Source organism: Aethalodelphis obliquidens, unplaced genomic scaffold, assembly GCF_003676395.1.
Source record: "Aethalodelphis obliquidens isolate GAN/ISIS:26980383/991018 unplaced genomic scaffold, ASM367639v1 scaffold42, whole genome shotgun sequence".
Classification (NCBI taxonomy): Eukaryota; Metazoa; Chordata; class Mammalia; order Artiodactyla; family Delphinidae; genus Aethalodelphis; species Aethalodelphis obliquidens.
Genome location: NW_020837986.1, coordinates 16,956 through 39,825, shown reverse-complemented (window position 1 = coordinate 39,825; position 22,870 = coordinate 16,956). Strand labels below are relative to the sequence as shown.

Here is a 22,870-nt window from a genome sequence, read left to right as displayed (position 1 = left end):
GATCTGGAAAGGAAATTAGGGCATAAAGAGAAGAACCTAAGAATCTAGTTGCCTGCCTAACTATTCACGTGACAAGAAATTCTTGAAGGCTTGCTATGTGCCAGGCATAGTTCTTGGCACTGTAGATAAAACAGTGAAAAAAAAAAGTACCTGCCCTCACGGAGCTGACATTCTAAAGAGTCAACATATAAGAAGCTGGAGTTGAAAGACTCCTGCTAAAGGTGAGAAGGGTCAGAAAACAGGATTGGAAGTAATAGTAAACCACGAGTGAACTCTTAGAATGGGGTCATGGATTATAGTTAGAGCTCAAAGAAAGTTTAGAAACGATACATTTGAAGTCTTGGGAAGCTGAGTATCACAATGCTTTGCATGTCAAGTGCGCGACCATATAATTCACACACTCAAATATATGAGCAGATGCTATGTACCAGGTACCGTATCATGATCAGTGGGGGAAAACAAAAGCAGCCAAATCCCTGTTCTCACGGAGCTGACAGAGTGGAGAAAGGCACACAGAGAGACTGCTAAGTGCTGGGGGGAAACGCAGCAGGGAACAGGCTGGAGGAGGGGTGGAGATGGGAACTAGAAACAGAATGCCTGGGTTCGAGTCTCGGCTCCACTACTTACTAGCTTGTGGGCAAGTAATGTAACCTCTTTTGGCCTCAGTGTCTTTATCTGCGAAGTGGGGCCAATAATAGCACTTACAGACTTGCGAGGATGAAGTGGCTTAATGTCTGTGAAGTCCTTAAAACAGAGCTGTATACAGTAAGTGCCTGATAAATGTTGGTTAGTGTTATTTGTTGAGTTTGGGCCACCCTCCTTTCTGTAACAGCACTCAGTTTTCCTTTAGGGATCCTCTTCTCCCAGTTATTCGTCCATAAAGTTCAAATTAGGCCCTGGCTTCAGAGCTCCAAGACTGGGCCACGGCATGCAGACCTAAGCCAATCAGAGCCTTCCAATCCCCCTGCCTCAGTGACTGGCCAATCAGAGTAGTCCAGGCACTTGGGTCCAACTAGAAAGAGGCGCCTCCTCTTTCCAGCTGGCTAACTCGGTCCATATCAGTCCACCATGAGGATGAGGGAAGACTGACGTCATTTTGCCTCATACGGAGTTGGAATGAAGCCAACACGCAGAAGCGAACAGAGCTTCAAGACGGAACGTACTTGGGTTTTGCCAACATCCGAGACCTGTATCCAGCTAAGCCTGAAGGAGGAAGATTTACTTCTGGGTTCTTTGTTTCAGGCCCCTGTAAATTCTTCCATGTCCTTCAACTGCTTTTTTTTTTTTTTTTTTTTTTTTGCGGTACGTGGGCCTCTCACTGTTGTGGCCTCTCCCGTTGCGGAGCGCAGGCTCAGCGGCCATGGCTCACGGGCCCAGCCGCTCCGCAGCATGTGGGATCTTCCCGGACCGGGGCACGAACCCGTGTCCCCTGCATCGGCAGGCGGACTCTCAACCACTGCGCCACCAGGGAAGCCCTTCCTTCAACTGCTTTGAGATATTTTCTTACAGGTCCCTTTCTCATACTTTGACTCTTTAAGGATATGAATCAAATTCTTTTTCTCTTAGGTCACTCGGAGTTGCTTTCTCTGTCACTTGCGACCGAATGAGCCCAACTGGCAGAGCAAGCTGGGGGCAAAGTGTTGACCCAGGTGGCTTCCCAGACACCATCTGCCTCCGTCTATAGAGAGATCTGATGACAGGGCTGCTAACCCTTGGCCTGGGCCCAACTCTGCCTTATCACAGGCAAACCTTCCTCATCCTTATTTGCCAGCTGATAAGAGAAAGGCGGTGCAGAAAGGGGGAAGAAATGTGGGCGTGGGAGTCCTGACTTCTGTCCTGATTCGGCCTCAGTTTCCTCACCTGCCAAGAAAAACAGGCTGCTCCCTGGGCACGGCCTGGAACCCTGGGATGGGTGGAGTCTGACAGGTGGGGAGGGAGCCTTCCCTCACCTCCCTCACTGCGGCAGGCCTCCCTGTTATTCCTGGCCTCATCCAAGGTTTGTTCTCTTCAGAGCACTCATCACAACTTCTGATTCCTTGATGTACTCTTCTGTTCGAGTTTGTATCTTGTAGGGGGTCATTTTCCCTGCTGGAAGCTCTGCACAGGTAGGAGCTGTCTCTTCCTCACTCCATAGCCCCAGTCCCTGGCAGAGCCTGGGTGCTAATTCTTTGAGTCAGTCAGCAAATATTTACTGAGCAGTTACTATGCACCAGGCCCTATTCTACGTGCTGCAGATTCAGAAACCAATACTCTGTCATGGATCAGACACCAAAATAAATGATGGGCGCATGAGGTGATGAGTCCTAAGGTGATGAGCGGGAGGCTGGAAGTGCTGGTGGGGGGAGTTCGCATCTTTAAATAGGAGGGTGGCAAAGGCCTCTCTGAGAGATGACACTTGGGCAGAGCCCTCAGGGAGGTGAAGCAATGTGCCTTGTGGATATTCAGGGGAACAGTATTCCGGGCAGAGGGACCAGTGCAAATGTCCTGAGGTAGGAATGTGGCTGGGGTGTTTGAGGGACATAAAGTGGGCAAGTGTGGCCGGAGTGGAGTTGAGTGAGAGTGGGACCTGGAATGTTCTAGCCCAGGAGTGCCGTGATTGGTTGTAGATTTTAACAGGATCCGTCTGGCTGTGTGTGGAGAACAGACTATAGGCAGTGAGGTGGACACACGGAGGCCAGTGAGATGACTGCCATAGACAGTGCCTGGACCAGGGTGGGGGCAGTGAAGGGGTGAGAAGGGAGATTCCGGATATTGTAGAATAAATGAATAACTTATTGAACAGAGGGAAGACAGGCACACGCCAAGTGTTCCAATGACTACTTCTCTGTAACAATTTACCCCCAAACTTAGCAGCGGAAATATATATATATATATATATATATATTTTTTTTTATGCTCAGGGACTTGGGTTCAGGAATTCCGACGGGACACAACAGGAATGGCTGGTCTCTGCTTTATCACATCTGAGGCCACAGCTGAAGAGGCACAAGAGCTGGGGACTTGAATCCCCGGTCTGGTGGCGGCTGCTGGCAGTCAGCTGGGGCCTTCGGGGGGCCCTTGCCATGTGGCCTGGGCTTCCTCACAGCATGGAGGCCTCAGGCTGGCGGCTGATTTCTTACGCAGCAGCTTAGGGGTCCAAAACTGAGCATCCCAGCAGTCAAGGGGAGCCACTTCATCTTTTCTGACGGAATCTCATCTTTTCTGCTGTCCCCAGCATCAATCCCGCCATTCTATTGGTTACCAGTGATACACGTGCCTGGCCAGATTCATGGACGGGACACCAGGGATGCCCCACCTCCAGACGGAGGGGTGAGAAGATCGCACTGGAGATGAGCATGCGGGGTGTTATCTTGTGGCCCCACAGGGAGCCCTGCCAAGTCACGGAGGCCTGGGCTCGGCCGTGGGTGAGAGCCTCTCCCCTGCATACGTCACCCCTTCTAGGAAGTGAAACTTGATCTGAGTCAGATTCTGCGTGTCTGTAACTGCCAAGCTTTGGAGTTTGTGCCCAGGCCCATTTCAAAGATCCCTGAGCCTCAGGAAGCCCTGGGGTGACCAGAAGCCTCCCCCATGCCCACTCCTCTTTCTCAAATGACCCAAAGGGGTTAAATCAATGGGGCCCGTGCTGAGGCGGTTCTGAAGGGAGCAGAAGAGGCAGAGGAGGCAGAAAGCAAGCTTGCCCTGGATGTGAAAGCACAGTGACACCCTCTCCTCCTCGCTGCAGAGAATGGAGGTGCCCCAGTTACATCGGCATTGAAAACATTGATTTATTTTCACTTTTTAAAAAGTCCCGTCTTTTTAAGCAGAAAGGAAGCCACCTCATAAATGCAGAAACCCAAACAGAACTGGGTGACCTGATTTTGGGGAACTGGCCCTCACTTCCCCCAGACCTTTCCTCCTGCTGACATGAGCAATGACCCTCCTCAGGGTTGGCCCTTTGGCCCCAGGAGCTCAGGGCCACCGTCTGCCGGGAAGCTGCCCGGTCCAGGAGGCTGCCGTCCCCAGTCTCGTTGGGTGGCCGCTGGCTTGTCCTGGGGGGAGACTTCGACTGGGGGGTGCCGGGCTGGGTTTGGGAGGAACGTTAACATAGCCTGGCTGGGCAGCAGAGCTGCAAACAGCTCCAACCTTCTAGAACTCAGCCTGAGACATGAAGCTTCTCCCAGAAGCAACCGCTGCAGTTTGACAGGCAGCTCCCAGGAATTTTCTGGCGAGATGGGCAGCTTCCAGGGTCGGGGCTTCTGGTGTGAAGCCAACAGTCTGCTCTGCTCCCCAAAAGGGCGACAAGACTGACCTTGACCCCAGCATCCCACATGTCAGGGTCTCGGAAATTCTGCTTGTCACCTGCACTCTTGTTTGTGCCAGATACAGCTTTCTGTCCGCTCCCTTTCTTATTTCAGTAAATTTAGTTACAAAGGCAGTTTTCTCCCTCCATGGGGAATAAGCACCCCTTGCCCTAAACCAGGGTCTTTCAACTTGGGCACTGCTGACATGTGGGGCTGCGTCATTCTCTGCAGTTGTGTGCACTGTACAGTGTTTAGCAGAATCCTTGGCCTCTACCCGTTAGATGCAAGTAGCAACCACCCACAACGATGACAATAAAAATGTCTCCAGGGACTTCCCTGATGGTCCAGTGGTAAAGAATCCACCTTCCAATTCAGGGGACACGGGTCCAACCCTGGTCGGGGAACTAAGATCCCACATGCTGCGGGACAACTAAGCCTGCGCGTCACAACTACTGAGCCCTCGCGCCTCAAGTAGAGAGAAGCGCACGTGCCGCAAACTACAGAGCCCACACACCACCACTAGAGAGAAGCCTGTGTGCCACAAGGGAGAGCCTGTGTGCTACAACGAAAGATCCCGCATGCCACACTGAAGATCCTGCATGCCGCAACTAAGGCCTGACACAGCCAAAAAAATCCGAAGTCTCCAAATATTGCCTAATGTCCCCTGGGAAGGGGGTACAAAATTGCCCCCAGGTGAGAACCCCTGCCATAAATGGATAGCAGCGCAAAGAAACAAATGTAGTGACATTACGGTTAAATTCCTGCTTGCCAAGGGCACTGAACATTTTCTTGCAAGGGGAGCAGGCCTCTTTGAAGACCACAACAGAGGGGTTAATGGAATTCCCTCCTTGATGACTCAGAAGGCTCAAAAGAGAGCACGATGACGTTCAATGTCATTAATGGTCTGGGCACGGACTCCTAAGATGAGGACCACTGGGTCCTGCCCACTGGGAACCATGCCTCAATCCAGTCAGTGGGACTGGCTGGGCCGGAGGCCAGTGGACTGGCCCACCGCCTGGGCTCACAGGAATTCTAGATGCTGTTTGGTCACCTGTGGAGAGACACCTGTGTGCAGTGGCCTTTGTCTAAAGTGGGGACACAAACTCAAATGCCTGCAGGGCCCAGGCAAGAGAAGTGAGTGACATGGCCTGGATTTAGGGTCACAGGGAGGGGTGGGGACCGGACCACACCTGTGGGGTTGCCATTTTCAGAGTAAAAACAGTCAATACATTTTAAACACTGAGCGGGCCAAGCAAAGCTCCTCTGGAGCTTGGCTGGGGGCCCATTTGCAACCCTTCGAAGGTACCTGATCTTTCCTGAGCACCTACTTTGTGCTAGGTGCTGTGTGGAATGCTGGGAAACAGCTGTGATCACCAGGCAGGCCAGGCCTCTGTCCTGAAGGAGCTGAGATTCTGGTGGGGGAGACACAGATTTAACAAATGAAGATGAATTTCAGATGATCTTAAGTGCTTTGAAGGGAGTTGTCAGGATGACAGGATAGAGTAAATCAGGGGAGACCTCTAGGAGGTGATGTCTGCGCCGACACCAGAAGGTGGGTGAGAAGCCAGTTGTGGGCGCAATGCTTTCTAAGCAAGGGAAAAAGCAAGTGCAAAGGCCCTGTGGTGGGAATAAGCTGGGTCGGTTTGAAGACCGTAATAAAGACCAGAATGGCAGCAGCAGGGAGCAGCTGTGGCAGCCTGGCCTACCTGAGGTTGGACGTCACTTGCCCCCTGCCCAGGCCTTCCGGGTAGGCCACACCTGCTGCCCTTCCCGGGTGCTTAGGGGAAACGGGAATCAGATACAGTTCTTCCCACCTCTGTTCTTTGTTGTTTTGTCTTGGCCGCGGACAAAAGCTTCCCTGGCAGCAAGCTACGGAGTTATTTCTGCAAAGGGCTTTTGGCCAAAGGCAATAAAGTCGGACCGTGACAGAGTCATTATTCACGCCTAATTGCGGGCTGGTTCTCGGCTTCAACTGCCCGGCCAGGGCTGGCAATGCCGGTCACTGCCCCTCCCACCTGTTAACCCCGCACGTTCTCAGCACTGTTTACCCCCACAGAACCCACATTTAGGTTTCCAGAGACTGCAGTCTCCTTCGAGAAGAACATAAAATGGATGAAAGGCTATTTTAGCTGCTCGGTATTAATAATCCAATTATTTCTTCCCTTTCACCCAATCTGCAGCCATGGGCACCGTGCTCACCCATCAGGCCCCTGCTATTAGGAGATGCGCGTCTCATTAGCTCACCTTGGAAATGGCCTGATGCTTGGCAATTATTTGATAAGACTGTACTCACAGGCAGGGGAGAGAGTCTGAAGCAACTTTTACCAAATAACCCACTAAATTTAGAGATGGGAGTCAGAGAGAATCTCGAATGACAGGTCTGTTTCCAACCCTGGACTGCTGTGCTGTCTAATTAGCAGCTGGAAATAGACTGTCACGTGGGAGGACAGCCTGGGTCACAGGTGTTCTCTGAGCTGGGATCAGTTTCTCTGGGGGACTCACTGGGTGTCACCAGGTGTTACTGTGTGTCCAGGTGCCCAGTGGCTGGAAGAAAGGGAGTGAGGGCCGGGCTGCTCGTGTTCATGGTGGGGCGGGGCCCGGGGGTGGCAGGAGCCCACCCACTGCGCAGGCCGGTCCCTTATTACTGTGCACGCTCTCCCTTCCGGGGCCAGCTCCAATCAGCCCCCCCTTCGGGGTGAGGACGCTGAGTGTAGCCAGGATTCTGGGAGCTGGCTTTGGCCCATAAAATGAGGGGGGGCTCCCAAACCCTCAGCAGTGCCTGAACTACGGGGCCCCTGCCCAGGAAGAGCTGCCACACAGATTTGGGCATTCTACTTATACCAGACTTAAAAAAAAATCATCTATCCATCCATCCATCCTCCATTCATTCATTCATTCAAAAATGTTAACTGCTCATCCTGGGGCAGAGCCACTTACTCAGGGGCTGTACAGAGGTTTTCTAACTATTTTTGTCTGTCCAGCATCTGGTCCCCTTCTCTTGACAACAGTACCCCAATTTCCTCTTGAGGATTCTCTCTCCCCTGCCAAGATGCCCCACCCTCTCCTGCCATGTGACCAAAGGGTGATCCTATGACAAAAGTTGGCCAATCAGACTCTCTCACTGGGCCCCTGACATTCAAATAGAATGTCAAGAGCAGGAAAAAAAAAAAAAGCAGGGGTGCATTTATCTCATTGGAACCCCTCCTTCAGGAGGCTGCCAGTCACTCCTGCTCCTAGGCCCCTAGAACTTCTGAAGCTAAAGCCTTAAGAAGGCCTGGCAGCTTTTACATGTGCGCTCTTAGAAGTCAGGCTACCCTGAGACCGCCATACTGTGAGGAAGTACAAGCAGCCACGGGAAGAGGCCACGTGGAGGAGGATGCAGCCATTCAGCTGATGGCCCCAAAGGAGCTCCCGCCTCTTGATCAGCTTTGGGTGGAGCCATTTTGGACCTTCCAGCTGACATCATCTGAAGCAGGAGAACCACCTGGCAACTCACAAACTCATCAGAAGTAAATAATCATTGCTTTCAGCCACTGAGCTGGGGACACACAGCTAAAGAATCCGCAATGACACTGATTAGAGCCTGTGCCTCCAACGGGAAGGTCTCAGATGACCTATGATGAGTCAACATTTTTGGTCTCCTGGGGCCAAGCAGATGAACACTTAGAGGAGAACATCATTCATTCATTCAATCACTGTTTCGAACAGCGGTAAGCTGGCACAAAGATGAACAAGCTTAAGGAGCTCCTCTTCTGGTGGGGGGATCACACACTGCCTCAGTTTCCTCAGCTATGAAATGGAGACGATAACAGGTCCTGATTAAGAGGACTGTCATGATGATTAAATGCTTGGCAACAAGTACCCATTAGATACTAGATTTTGTTATTATTATAATAAATTGAAGTTCCAACGCATTGTCCCTAGAAGGGTGGCCATCTGGTATGAACAAAGTGTTACAGCAAAGGAAAAACTCAAATGCCCACGTGGGCCAGGCAGGTGACGTAACCAAGTATAAGAAAAACTTGAAACCCACACACCTCCTTCTTTCCATCTCTCACTTTACCACTTTTGATAGAGGCATTCGAACACAGAAATACTGATCCATGAGAGAGGAGCAGCAGGGCAAGTGCAATGATAAATGGCAAATGAACTTGGTTGTACCCTCAGACAATAGGGAATGGGGGTGAGGAGGACTGTGGCAAAGTGGAAAATATACCATCAGTGGGGACAGGAGCCCAGTGCCGCCACATATAGCCCACGTCTATTTTTCAGAAGCTGGAAACTCTCATTTTAAAAATGTGAAGTCTCACAGTTGTTAAAAATCTGCCAACTTCAAAAAATGTTAAAAATAGTGTGTAAGTCAGGGGCTTCCCTGGTGGTGCAGTGGTTGAGAGTCTGCCTGCTGATGCAGGGGACGTGGGTTCGTGCCCCGGTCCGGGAAGATCCCACATGCCGCAGAGTGGCTGGGCCCGTGAGCCATGGCCGCTGAGCCTGCGCGTCCGGAGCCTGTGCTCCGCAACGGGAGAGGCCACAACAGTGAGAGGCCCGCGTACCGAAAAAAAAAAAAAAATAGTGTGTAAGTCAAACAAAACATTTCTGTGAGCGGAATATGGGCACTGGTCAGCCAGCCTATGATGTCCTATTCCTAAAGGATGGCAGAGCAAGGAGACCTCTCACTTTGTTCATCTGTAAAACGGGGATTAGAATATCCCTGTGCTATAGACTGAATGTTTGCATCCTCCCCAAATCCCTATGTTGAAACCTAATCCTCAATATCATGGTATCTGAAGTTGTGACCTTTGGAAGGTGATTAGATCACGAGGGTGGAGCCCTCAGGAATGGGATTAGTGCCCTAATAAAAGACCCCAGAGAGTTCCCTTGCCCCTTCTGCCATGTGAGGACACAGAGAGAAGATGGTGCCGTGTATGAACCAGGAAGCAGGCCCTCACCAGACACTGAAACTGTTGGCACCTTGACCTTGGACTTCACAGCCTCCAGAACTGTGAGAAATAAATTTTTGTTGTTCATAAGCCACCCAGTCTCTGGTTTTCTAGTACAGCAGCCAGAATGGACTAAGACACCCTGAGCAAGCACTTAGACCACCACCTGGCATGCAGAACTTTCTCAGTTGTGTGTGGGTCCCGGAAAGGAGGTGAGAGAGGTAGGTCTCCTGCACGGTGATAGCTTCCTCCAGGAGGGGACAGCTTGGGGAAAGGGGGGGTAGTTGTCATTCCCAGGGCCCAGGGCAGAAATCTTCGATCTAAGAGCCCTCATTACAAGGTCATGTCACAGATCCTCATTAGAATGTCATGCCACTGATCTCACGGATTAATTTATATATCTCAGGTGGTCTGAGACTGGTCAGAAGCAGAACATCCCACCAGCCCTTCTGCAGGGCCTGATGTCCCTGCTGTGGTATGAGGGAGGTATCTGCCGCTGTGAAAAGGATGTTAGCACAAAGCCTGGCTCCTCCACTGGGCTGGGTACCGGGAGGGGACAGGGACTGGTGACTAGGTGAGAGCAACCCCCTCCACTCTCACCTGTGCTTTTGGCAGATGACAAACAGGTTTCGACTCCCTTGCCTTGAGCAAGGATCCCCAAACACTAGATTCAGATCCACCAGCACATCTCCAAGCCTCCTGCCTTGATTCTTTCTTCCCCAAAATACTTCCTGAGCACTCAGAGTGCCAGGCCTTGTTGTAGGTGCCGGGATACAAACAAGGTCCCCACAACCATGGGGTGTACTTTTTAGCAAGAGGACAAAGAAGCAAGTAAGTAAATCCAGGTAATTCCAGAGAGTGAAAAGTGCTATAAACATAAACCGAGGAGGCGTTCTTGACATTCTGAGGAGGTGACATTTGAGCTGAGACCTGAAGCATCCAGGGGGGCCTGACCTGTGATGCTCTGGAGGAAGAGCGGTCCAGGCAGTGGGAACAGCAAGAGCAAAGGCCCTGAGGTCGGAACAAGCACTGAGGCAGCCAAGGAACAGAGAGGAGGCCAGCGTGACTGGGTGTAGCATGCTGAGTGGAGTGAGACGGAAGTGGAGGCCAGGCGGTGCAGGGCAAGGTAGACTTTATTATGGGTGTAGCGGGCCCCTGGAGGGAGGGTTTTATTCCAGGAGCTGCTAGCTCCTACAAGCCCTTTTGGGATTTTGCAGAAATGCACCCTTTCTAGCACTTACTCTCCTGCTTCAGCAGCCCTCAGCCTCAGTTGTACATTGGAATCATCTGGGAGCTAGCTGTAAAACAGCCTGATGTCTGCCCCTCCCCCCCACCCAGGGGTGCTGATTTAATTGGTCTGGGTATGGCCTGGGCACTGGAACTTAAGAGGTCCCCTGGAGATTCTGTTGGGAACCCCGGCTCCACTCACAAGCATCTCCCTGTGCACACGGTGAGGAGCCCCATCCTGGGTTCCTAGGACACACTCAGGGCCCTGTCCTATAGGTCCTTCCCCTACAGGTCACCTCCTTTCCTGAGATGGACTCACTGAGGCCTAAAAGAGGAGGTGGGCGGGGCAGGGTTAGGGGTGGACATGACGTAGCTCATCAGCTCAGGAAGCCACAGAATCAATCTCTAAGCCCAGTTATGCCTTCAGCCTGCTCCTGTCTCTCTGAGCTGGACGTTCCTCATCAGCAGGAAGGAAACCAACGGCTTTTCTTATGAACGGAGTGGCTGAAAAGACCATACAGGATGCTAGGCGTAAAAGCACTTCAAAAGTTAAAAAGAACTGACGCAGCCACTATAGAAAACAGTGTGGAGGTTCCTCAAAAAATTAAAAATAGAACTACCACATGAGGGACTTCCCTGGTGGCGCAGTGGTTAAGATTCTGCCTGCCAATGCAGGGGACACGGGTTTGAGCTCTGGTCTGGGAAGATCCCACGTGCCGCGGAGCAACTAAGCCCATATGCCACACATACTGAGCCTGCACTCTAGAGCCCGCTAGCCGCAACTACTGAGCCCATGCGCTGTAGCTACTGAAGCCCACGCGCCTAGAACCCGTGCTCCGCAACAAGAGAAGCCACTGCAATGAGAAGCCCGCGCACCGCAACAAAGAGTAGCCCCTGCTCGCCTCAACTAGAGAAAGCTGGTGCAGCAATGAAGACCCAACGCAGCCAAAAAAACAAAATAAAAAAACCAAAAAACTACCACATGATCCAGCAATTCCACTTCTGGGTACTTATCCCAAGGAAATCAAATCACTCGAAAAGCTATCTGCACTGACCCCCCTGCCATGTTCACTGAAGCATTACTTACAGTAGCCAAAATATGGAAACAATCTAAGTGTCCACTGATGGATGAACGGGTAAAGATAATGTGGTATACGTCTATAATGGATTATTCAGCCATACAAAAGGAGGAACTCTTTCCATTTGCGACAACATGGATGGACCTTAAGGGCATTATGCTAAGTGAAATAAATCAGAGAAAGACTAATACTGCATGATCTAAATCTAAAAACAAAAAACAAACCCATAATTGAACTCATAGCTACAGAGAACACATTGGTGGTTGCCAAAGGTGGGGGGTGGGGGATGAGCGAAATGGGTGAAGGTGGTCAAAGATATAAACTTCCAGATATAAAATAAATAAGTCTTGGGGATGTAATGTACAGCGTGGTGACTACAGTTAACACTGTACTATATATTTGAAAGCTGCTAAGAGAATAGATCTTAAAAGTTCTCATCACAAGGAAAAACTGCACCTATGCGTGGCAATGGATGTTTAACTACACTTACTGGGTAACCATTTTGCAATGTGTACATGTATCAAATCATTACATTGTAATCATTATGTTGTATATCTAAAATGTATACAATGTTACATGTCCATTATATCTCAATTTAAAAAAGCTAAAAAGTATCTACAAATATAAGCAATAATAACTATGACGGCAATAACATCTACGTTTTGAGGCAATTTCCATGTACCCACACACTGTTCTAGTGTTTCACAGTAACTCTAGGAGGAGTCTACTGGGATTGCCCCCATTGTACAGAAGAGGGCTCTCGGCTCAGAGTGGTCAAGTGACTTGCCCAGCTCCACCCAGCTTCTGAATGGCCAAGCTGGGATCTGAACCAGGAAGTCTGGTTCTGGAGTCTACGCCCTTAACCATGATGACACATGGATTCTCAGGGAGTTATGTTCAATCATCTGTACCATCTTCATCTCCTGTCCAGGTGGAAACCACTGATACCCAGATTAACCCGAGAACTCATCACCCCATTCACTGGAGAGCCTGGTCCACGCCAACCACATGCGTTTATTTCACTGGCTGGACTGGGACATTTTAGGAACATGTCAACAGGAAGGGTGAGGGGCAGAAAGAGGGGCTTGGGGACAAATCTGAGGCAGAAACTGTGGGTGCCTCCCCTTCCGGTCATTCCCTGGTCTACAGGACCCCAGTTTTTTCAGGGGGTGGATCTTCCCCCACCCTGGCAACAAACCAGCATCAGTCTAAGCCAGTGGTTCTCCAGGGGGTGAAATCATTCCCCAAAGAGGCGTTTCTCTGGAATTTGTGAGGTTTTGGTTGTCACATGACTGGGGGATGCTTCTCGTGTCTAGTGGGGTTGCAGGGATGGCGGATAATGCAATGCTCCACGCAGTGAAGAATCGCCCCATTTCCAGCATGACTTTTGGACATCCCACCAGACACTCATGTAGGTGAAAAAGCTTTTACATTGCCTGACCTTAGACATGAACTCCGCTTCACACATAAACGCCAAAGATGTATTTGTGGGGTTCTACCCTATGCTGAATTTTCCAGGAATGCAACCGCTAAGTAAACTGAGGGAAGACCATAGTTTGTTTCATTTGGAAAATTTGGTAAATTGTTCTGTTTTGGAAAATCATATTACTTATGGCCATAGCACTTGTGGTCTTCAAGTTGCCAAACCCAAACATCTGTATCCCGCTGCATTTGTAGCTGTCAGATTTATGTGATTCTAGTGTGAGCATCTGACTGCTTCATTACACCTTCTAATGTAGTTGTGTCTAAGCGTTCATAGGCTGCAATATATATGCTTAATTATAAATCACTTTCCTTTTTAGCTTTTCTTTAAATTACAGTGAGGGTACTTTATCGATTAAAATATATGGGTAGACAGGTTATATTATCTATGAATTTACTTCAGGTAAACTTGGCAAAATCTGTTTGTTATAAGAAGAAGGTGTTTGACCTGCTAATTTGGGGAACAACTAAGCTAAACCGAACATAAAAACCCTATTTCCCTTTGTCAGTGTTTGGCTTAGAGGCTAGTACAAAACCCAACCCCAGGGCAATGAAGCTAAACCTAAGTCTGCTGGGGTGGGGGTGTTCTTGGAAGGATTTTGCTCTCTAATTAAAAGAGAGATCGCAAGGAATCCTGCTCTTTATTCCCATTTTGTAGGGGGATGTGATGTCTGGAGCTGTGGCAGCCATCTTGAGATCATGAAGCCACAAAGACCATGAAGCTGAGGACAGAGGAACAGGCTAGGAACATCCTGGGTCCTTGAGGACATTATTTTTTAGCAACAAATTGGCCCTTGGGCTCCCCCGCTTTGGATTCTCATTATGTGAGAATTAAGTGTTGCTACTGCACAAGCCACTCTCAGCCAGGAATTCTATTACTTGCAGTGAACACATCTTGATTCACCCTCAAGTGATTAGGACTCCAAACCACTAAGACTCCAGTAGGCTTTCCTCCTCTCTGAAATATCAAGGTAAGTGGCCTGCAGTCAGAAGTCTGTGGACAGTGCCCGTCTCTAGAACAGGCCAGAAATGCTGCTTTTGGATGATGTGATTTTCACCAGAGCATGAACATCTCCTGGACTTTTGTGGCTAAAAACACTCCCCTTTTCTGGCTGCTGAGGTGGGTCAAGTCACCCGCTGGGACCCTGGTCTCCAGCCAATAAGAAAGGCTGTTGGCAGCATTCTTCTCCTAACACATCTGGCTTCCACCTGGCCAAGCACATCTCGGGTACTGTTCATGGTCTCCGGGGACAGCCCTATCCATCAACTCACACACACAAGCCCTGCTCATAACGACTCTGAGTTTGGGATAGAACTTATCCAAGTTTCAAGCAAGGCCCAGGTGTATAAAGCAGTGGATACAGGCCTTTCGTAAGACGAAGCTACACGTCAGAGGCCAGGGCCCCCGGGCAGCATGTGTTTTGGAATCATATTAAGAGACCGTGGAAAATTCAAAACAGTGGCAGATACTGGTTAGAGAGAATTCCACGAAGTCTGGGTCTGGGCTGGAGGAGAAGCTCTGAAGACCATGTGACCAGCTGTTCTACCAAGGAGGCACTGTGCTGCCTGTAAGGCCCAGGATCCCATTTGAACTTCAGCAGTTTCCCGAGGGCATCTGTTGCAGAGTGATGACTATTTAGCTCTGTCTGCTAATCACTGAGCAATGAGTAGATGGACAAGGTGGGGTGAAGGGGCTCAGCCTGAGCCTTTGGGAATTTCTCAGGAGGATCCTAAAGAGGTGAGCGTGTGGGATGTCTAAAAATATTCATCCAATTGATGCGTGACAGGCACTGGAGCGGGGGACAAGGGAGGAAAGCCCACCAGGGAACAAAATACATTCTCCCTAGATGATTGTGTCCAGTCCCAGGGCTTAAAATAACATGGATGTACCGATGACTCTCAAATTTCACTTGCCAGTACCAACCAGCTCCAGACTTGTGTATCCAGCACCCAGTGAGCCTTCCGCCACCCAGGTCGAGTGTCATCTCAAACCCAACATTTCCACAACTACACTCTGAATCATCCTCGCTCCTCCAAACTTTCTCTCCTCGTCTTCCCTACTTAGGAATCACCATACTCCAAGCTGCCCAGTCATCTTTGACTCCTCGGCCTTAGAGATATATGGGGCTGAGTCATTCTCTGTTGTGGGGTCTATCCTGCACATTGTAGGGTGTTTAACAGCATCCCTGGCCTCCACCCACTAGATACCAGTAGCATCTCCTCCCTAGTTGTGACAACCAAAAACACCTCCAGACATTGCTAAATGTCTCCTGGGGGGCAAAGTTGTCCTTGGTTGAAAACTACAGCTCTTCCCTCACTTTAATTATCCAATCCACCAGAAAGTTCCACTGGCTTTGCCCCCCAAATATATCTCCAATCCACCCATTTCACTCCATCTCCATTACTACCACCAAAATCCTGGCCCATATCAGCTCACCATCCTCATGTCTCTGCTTCCACCTGCAAAGCATCCCTCTCATGGTAGCCACTGACATCTTTTTAAAACACCAATCCTGTCATTCCCTGACTTAAAACTCTCCAGTGGTTTTCCATTTCATTTGAAATAAATTCTAAATTTCTCACCTTGGCCCCCATTTCTCACCACTGACCTCAACCCCCACCCCCACCCCACCCCGCCGCTTACTCACTACCCTTCACCCCACTGGACTTCTATTTGTGTTTTAAACAGGTGTCTTGAACAGGCCACTCCTCTCCACCTCCAGGCCTTTGCACTGGCTGTTCCTTCTACCTGGAATGCTCTTCCTCTACATCTTCCCCAGGTTGGCTCATCTCAACATTTAGGTCAAAACTCAAAAGTCACATCCTCAGAGGGGTCTCCCTTGACCACCTGCCAAAAGTTGCCCTCCCCCACTCCCCATAATTTCCCATCACGTCACTATCTTGTTTCCACCGTACAGCCTGTCACTTTCTAAAAGAGCCTCGGACTTGCTTGCTTGTGTATTATCTGCTTTCTCACCCTCTGGAATGTAATTCCATGAGAGTAGGGTTCTCTCTTGTTCATCCTAACGCCTAACACAGTGCCTGTCACACAATAGCTGCTCAATAAACACGTGTGCACTGACAAATAAGAGGAATGACCTCTTAATCTGTACTGCAGTTTCCAGAACACCTTTATATGCCTGATCTCATTTAGAGCATTTCCTCTGCCTTCTGGCTGCCCCTGCATCAGACAGGAGTACAAGATATGCACACTCGATGGGCCTCTTTCCACCTCTTTGCTGATGCGGAACACACACACACACGCACACACACACAGGGCACTCTGGTTCTCTTCCAGCAGCCAGGGCCCTCCCTGGGAGTTTGATTCAGCAGGGTCTGGAATTTGAGCTTTTTAACAAATACCTCCAGACGACTCTCATGGTGGAAGGTTGGGCAAACACTGCCCCACCAGAAATCACAGAATCGTAGAAGTCCCTCGCTGACTGTCTCAAGGACCTGTAGGGACCCGGGCCACTCTCTGCTGGAATGGGCTAAATGCCTTGAGCCGTCATGAGCCTTACTTCAAACCGTTGGAGCCTAGAAGACACTAGGGTCTGTAGCCCATCCAGGAGGAAGAGTTTCAGAAGAAGAGACCTTCAGCCCCTTACCCCTTAAGAATAAAGGTGCAGAGTCTCTCGCGGGAAACGAGACAGGCTGGGACCTGGGACCCTTTGCTGCAGTGCCGCAGTTCTTGCACCACAGTTCTTGCAGTTCAAACGTCTCCTCGAGCAACAAAATACAAAGAAACTATAAGGGATTAAAAATAACTGTGCGCATGCACAATTGGGGCAAATTCTGGACAACAAGATACAAAGAGACCAAAAAGCTCAACTGCCACTTTTAAAGGGCCCGGAGCAAAAACAGGGCACTGCGCATGCCCCCTGCACACAACACCACCTAAGGGGGGGGCAGCCCACCTAAGCCACCGCTCCAGTCCGACCCCTGGACATACCCCTACCATCACCCCATATAAGGAATCAGCTCACACACCCTGAGGGAGGGAGCGAGCCAGCAAGGGAACCTGTACTTGTTCTTACCCCCCACCCCCGCAGCAGCAGGGGCCCCAATAAAGCCTTACCTGAAAAAAAAAAATCACAGAATTCAGGCCAGGTAGCACCTGTCAGACACTAAGGCAGAAAAGTCCAGCCTCCAGCACTTGTTAACCTCAGTGGAGGGGCAGGGGAGGCTGTCCACTAAGCAGCTGTTTCTGCGGTACCCCCTCGATCAAACTGGAAGCAGGTCCATCTGGCCATCATGTGTCACATTCATGTCCCCCCTCATCATAGGCACTGGCGGTCTGCCTCCCCAGCAGCCAGGCTCCCTTTCCCTGGTGTCCTCTGGGGCCTTGGGGTCTTAGTTGGTTTGCCCCCAGCTCCAGGGCGGGCCCTGGGAGCCTGGCCTAAGCCCATGGTCATTGACTCATTTCCATGGCCAGTGGCTGACCTGGAGTGAGCATGTGACATAAAACAGTCTAATCAGAGGGACGGTTGGGGCTTGGGTGGGCATTACCAGAAAAGAGGCTTGTTCTTTCCTGGTGGGCTCAAACCAGAGAGAATGAGAGGACAGCTCTTGAGCTCAACTCCTTAATCATGAGAACAGCCAATGTTTCCCCAGGGCTTGCCTGTGTCAGACACCATGTTAAAGCCCTTGACACTGATGATCTCATTTTAGCCTTTCCTACCAGCCAGGAGAGAGGTGCTGTGATTATCGACATTTGCTGGTTGAGAACACTGAGGCAATAGAAAGGTTAAGTAACGTGCCGTGGATCACATAACTGGGCAGGTAGCCACGCAGCCTTGCTCTCCTGACCACGGTGCTAGAGGCTGCCCGCCTCTCAGAGCTGGAGAGAGAAACCAGCCCCGTGGAAGAAAGAGCAGAGATGGAGAGGAACAGATTTTCAGGCCAAAATCTGAGCCCTGACTCAGCTGCGCCTGAAGCTGTTACCTTAGCATTTTTTGGTCATGAAAGCCAGTAAGTCCCTTTCTCTTCTTAAATTGATTTGTGATTTTTTTCCCCCTACTTTCTGTTGCTTACAAGAGAAAAGGTCCCGGTTACTTCCCAGTCCTTCTAGGAAAGTACCCCTAACTGATAATCCACTTGCGACTTGCACACAGCTGCTGCCCAGTAAACACCAGCAGATGCGGGTGAGGACGGCTCTCGCTTCCCACCCGTTAACCCGCTGGGTCTATAACCCTGACACCCACCTGCAGCCAGCCTAACGCCACTTCCCCTCTCCTCTCCGAGTGAGGCCTGGTTCCCTAGCAACCACCCCAGTTAGGCAAACACGCCATTTATCAGGATGCCAATTAATTATAATGATCTTAATGATCTTCCAATTAGGCAGCGCCTTGCATCTGGATCAGGGGCACTGTAGATTCCCCGCCAGGGCCCATCACAAGGAAGTGCGTGGAAGGTAGGCCAGGGTGAGGCCTCCCTCACCTGGAGGTCAGCACTGAGAGGAGGCCCTACCTTCCACATCCACTGGTCACACAGGGCCCAGGCCTGAAACAAAGGGCCCTGGACCCCCTCCCCCTCCCCTCCAGGGACAGGCCGATGCGACTCCACCACCAACCACAAGAGGGCCACACCTCTTGGAGAATTTTCACCCTCTTGCCATTGTGCCTTCAGTGGGCACGAACCCTCCCCTCAGATCTCATGGCTTTTGGCTGTCAGTCCGCGTGATACATCCCTTTGCATCCTGACTCAGGGAGTGTGTGTGCGTACTTGCAGGGAGAAGAGAACATGGCCAGGCAATCACATATTTTCCTCAAGGCATCCCTCACCCCCAAAACCAAAATACAAACCCCAGCCTCCCCCCAAACACTGGAGGTTTTTGGAGAGAAGTGGGACTACTGAGGGGCTTCTGCCTTTCAAAGTTTGATCGTCTAATTGTGTTTCTTTCTTTCCCCCCACTGCATATCTGTTTCTTCTACACTTGGAATAAAGGCCAAGGAGGGAAGAGAGTACAGTGGGTCAGAGTGGACCCCGGAGGCCCAGGGTCTCGCCAATCCCAGCTGTACCACTGACCAGCTGTTGGAAAGTCACGATCCTCTCAGTGCCTTAGTTTCCTCCTCTTTAACACGATGACAATCACAGGACCTACCTCCCAGGTGTTTTGAGTGAATGAAATGAGTTATCATGCCTAAGGATTTAGAACAGTGCTTGGCCCATGAAACACTACATAAGTGTTAACTATCATATCAAGTCTAGACTAAACCCTTTCTTTTAAATACAAAATGGTCAGAAATGATGATATTCTTCTGCAGGACAAGGCTTTCAGTCTCTTTCTGAGGGAAGGAAGTCTAAAAACAGATTGGATGGAGTTGGGCCAGATTCCCTGGCTGGCTAACTCAGGAGACCAGAAGCTGCCCCCTTGAGGCAGGTCCAAACAGATAAAGCGAACATATCCACGGAAAGGAAGAGGGAAATATTATTCCCAAATCTAAAGGATCTTCAAGTGTGAGGGTGTGCGACCGCACACCAGCTAGGTCCTAGGGATGGCGGCTAAAGGGAGTTGTTGGGCAGGGGACACACACATGTACATACACCACACACAGTCTCACACACAGCCGCCTGGTCCTCCTCCAGGCGGAGGCGTTTTACAATTAACTCATCACTCAACCCTCAAGTTTGAAAACTTAACATGCTATTAAGGTTTCAGACAAAGCCATAAATTCAAATAAAAAAACCGAAAAATATACACAAAGCCCAAAGCCCAAACCCACACTGACTCTCAGCCATGGCAGCCATGCCGACATCATGCATCTATGTGCATAAACTTGGCCCAAGGAAGATCCTTCGTGAGCAAACGTCCAACTGCCATCAGCAAAGCCTGCCACCATCTCCCCTCGAGCTGCTTATGAGGACACTAAGTTACACACCCGGACAGGCTGTTGTGATGAGTTCTCTCCTCCACACGTGGGACAAGCACAGCTGGGAGAACCTCTCTCACCAGGTGAGTGGTCTTCAGGCTGTCCTCCCCACCCCCTTTCTACATGGAATGAATGCCTTTAATTTAATTAAAACCCTCCAGTGGCTCCGCAATGGGTAGTGGAGATGCAGCAATAGCAAATCTCCTTCACTATTAACTACAAGATGAGAGTAACTGTTCCTGCTCCGGGGAGAGACACTGGGTGTCCTCCAGGGAAAGCCCATCCTCCCTGCTTCTCTGGCCCCCAGAGAACCTGCCCAAGAGCAGCCTCCCTTCTCTGCCCCAAAGGAAGGGAGAGCGGCGCTGTGGGAAAGAGGCAGGGGACAGATGGAGGGGCACGCGGGAGGGTGTCCCGACATGCACAGATGTGCAAATACCCAGATTCAAATATAAGCTAAATGTAATGACTTGGTTAATTAAATATTGACTTTTAACTCAAAAAGTGATTAAAACAAGCTGCAGGAAAGGCTGTCCAGAGAGCAGAGGGGGCAGGGAATTGATTCAGAACTTTCAGGAAGGGCGAAGAGGAGAAGGAAAAAGGGGACTATCAAAATGGATGTCTGGGCTTGTCCTACTGTGTGCAGGGGCCATGGTCTTCAGTCTCTACACGGGGAGTTGCGGACAGAGGTCACTGGGCAAAACTAGGATTTGCGGGTGTCACCTTACTGTTTCCCACCCTTAGACCGCATCTCTTTCCCTAGCTGCCCTCAAAGTGAACTGAAAGCTTGTGGTGCTCAGGAACTCGAGTCTGTTCATCGCTTTTCTCTGGATCATAACGCGGTGCCGGGCACCAGGAGGTGTTCCATAAAGGCTTGCAGAACGAATGAATGAACTACTATAAAGAATATTAAAAGAAAAGAAAAAGTACAGTCCTAGAAACCGCTGCGGCTCCACTGTCACACTTCCGAAATCCCCGGGCGGCTGGACGGGAGCATCTCTCTACAAGGAGATGAGAACTGGTTCTGACCCAGCCTAGGAGGAGATTTGTCTTTACAATCCCATTTGCTTTCAGTATGTGCGAGCTCCCTATCACTCTGAAGATCCGGTCCACTGCTTTCCCGTGTCCTGCCCGGACAAGCCCCACGTGGTCTGGCTTCTAGCCGGTCCGTTGGGTCTAAACTCAAAGGGGTCAAAGAGGCCAGCCCCCTGCGGCCGGCGAGCCCAGGAGCGCTGCCTCCAAGGTCTCCAAGGCTCCGCGAGGCGCGTCGGCGGGTCAGGGGCGCGGTGGAAAGTCCTCACCCGCTCGCCCAACCCGCCAGAGGGGTCAAACGGGTCATCCTCCCGCGGCCCGCCGGCGCCGGAGCCACTCTGCAGCCCGCGCTCTGCGCTGGGGCCGGAGCCTAGCGGTGGGGACTGGCCCCAAGCTCACCTGGGAAGCAGTCGCGGCCGCGCGCGCCCCGGGGCCGACTCCGGCCGCGGGGAGCCCCCGCCCCGCCCACCTGGCCCCCGCGCCCCACTCACCAGCGCGCACGGCCCCGGCGGCCTCAGCGGGCGCTGGGCGACGCCGCCTCTACCGCAGCCCGGCCGGGCCGCGGGGCGCAGGGAGTCCGCGCCGCTGCTGCTGCTGTTGCTGCCGCCGCCGCCGCCGCCGCTGCTGCATCCCCAGCGAGTGCTGCTGCCGCTCCTCCTCCCCTCCCTCCGCCTCCTCCCGCCTCTCCGCCCTCTGGCTCCGCCGCCGCCGCCCCCCGGCCCCCGCCCCGGCGCGCCGCCCTCGCCAAAGTCCGGGTCCGCGCCTTGCCCGGGCGGCTCTCGCATCGCCGCAGCCTGGCCGCCGCGCCGCCCGAGCCTGCCCCTTGGCACCGTGCGGCCCGGCCTCCCGACTGCCTGTCTGCCGCCCAGCTCCGCGCGGGGGAGGCGAGCGCGCGCCGCGGAGGGGAGCGGCGGGCCGGCAGCCGCGGGGGACCCTGCCGCGGCGCCCTCCCGGTGCCCCAGCGCGCGCGAGCTCTTTACCTCTGGCTGGAAGGACGGGCGGCCCGGCCGGCCCGGCCCTGCTGTCCCCGGCGTCCGGCCACGGCCCCGAAGTCTGGCCCCGGACGGCGCAACGGCGGAGAGCGTGGGTCCGGACAGCCCTCTGCCTCCTGATGCCTCGGGACCCCGCTGGCCGCGCTCCCGGCGCCGAGCGCGCACCCTCGCCGGGCCACAGACGCACACTCACCCGACACACACTCGCTCCAGCTCGCCCTCGGCGGAGAGTTGAAACAGCTGTGGGATTCGCCCAGGAGCTGGAAATGAGGGAGGGACGCGGGCCGGAGCCGTGCGTGTGAGGGTGTGTGTGTGTTGACACACACACACACGAGGGGAGCATCTCTAATAACTCAAATATTTCAATAAAGTCAGGAGGGCCATCGATCAGGTCCACTTGGCTGGAAGCGAAGAGAAAGAATCCTTGCCTCTTTTCCGCTTTCTTTTTCTCCTCCCTCTGAGCTGGAAGGAGCCAAGTGTTCCTCGGGACGTACGACGGTCCCGGCCGGGCGCTCTCCTCGTAATGACACGTTAATAAATGTTTTCTTTTATCTGCTTTCACAAGGGCTCGCCCCGGCCTGCAAACACCCGACCGCCTTCGCTGAAAGCCCGGCGCTCGCCTCTAACCACACACGTTAGCTTTTGGAGACGCCGGCTCGAGCCGTGGCCCGCGGCTGGATCGAAGGGTGAACTGCCCACGCGCCCAGGAATCTCCCTGAGACATTAACTTGAGCTCACGTGAAAATAGCTGCCGTTGCCCAGAAATGGTTCGGGAATAGGAAAGAAAGGAGGAGAGTGGCTTCCTCCGAAAGGGGAGGAATTCGACTCAAGGTGGTGCTGTCTACCGCGCTTTCCACTGTCCCCAGCGTCGCAGAAGAGGCCAGAGGGGGACCTGGCTGATAGGGATGGGCAATGAGCCGGCAGAGAACCAACTAGTAGCTGCAGAAAGCACAGCTGAGCTGCTAAGGG

At 51.9% G+C, this 22,870-nt stretch overlaps 1 protein-coding gene across 6 annotated transcripts in view; it reads right to left on the bottom strand.

Annotated features, from left to right (window-relative positions):
- SULF2 (sulfatase 2) overlaps nucleotides 1–22,669 on the bottom strand; it is a 140,262-nt gene extending 117,593 nt beyond the window's left edge. The window contains exons 1-2 of one of the 6 annotated variants that reach the window (XM_027078102.1): nucleotides 21,401–21,534; nucleotides 5,587–5,692 (exon numbers count right to left, since the gene is read on the bottom strand). The gene's annotated coding sequence lies outside the window, so the exon portion shown is untranslated. Of the gene's footprint in view, nucleotides 1–5,586; nucleotides 5,693–21,400; nucleotides 21,535–21,889 lie in introns of those variants that run through there. The other 5 variants (XM_027078101.1, XM_027078103.1, XM_027078100.1 and 2 more) reach the window with 5 other exon arrangements.
- Between the last annotated feature and the right edge of the window lie 201 nt (nucleotides 22,670–22,870).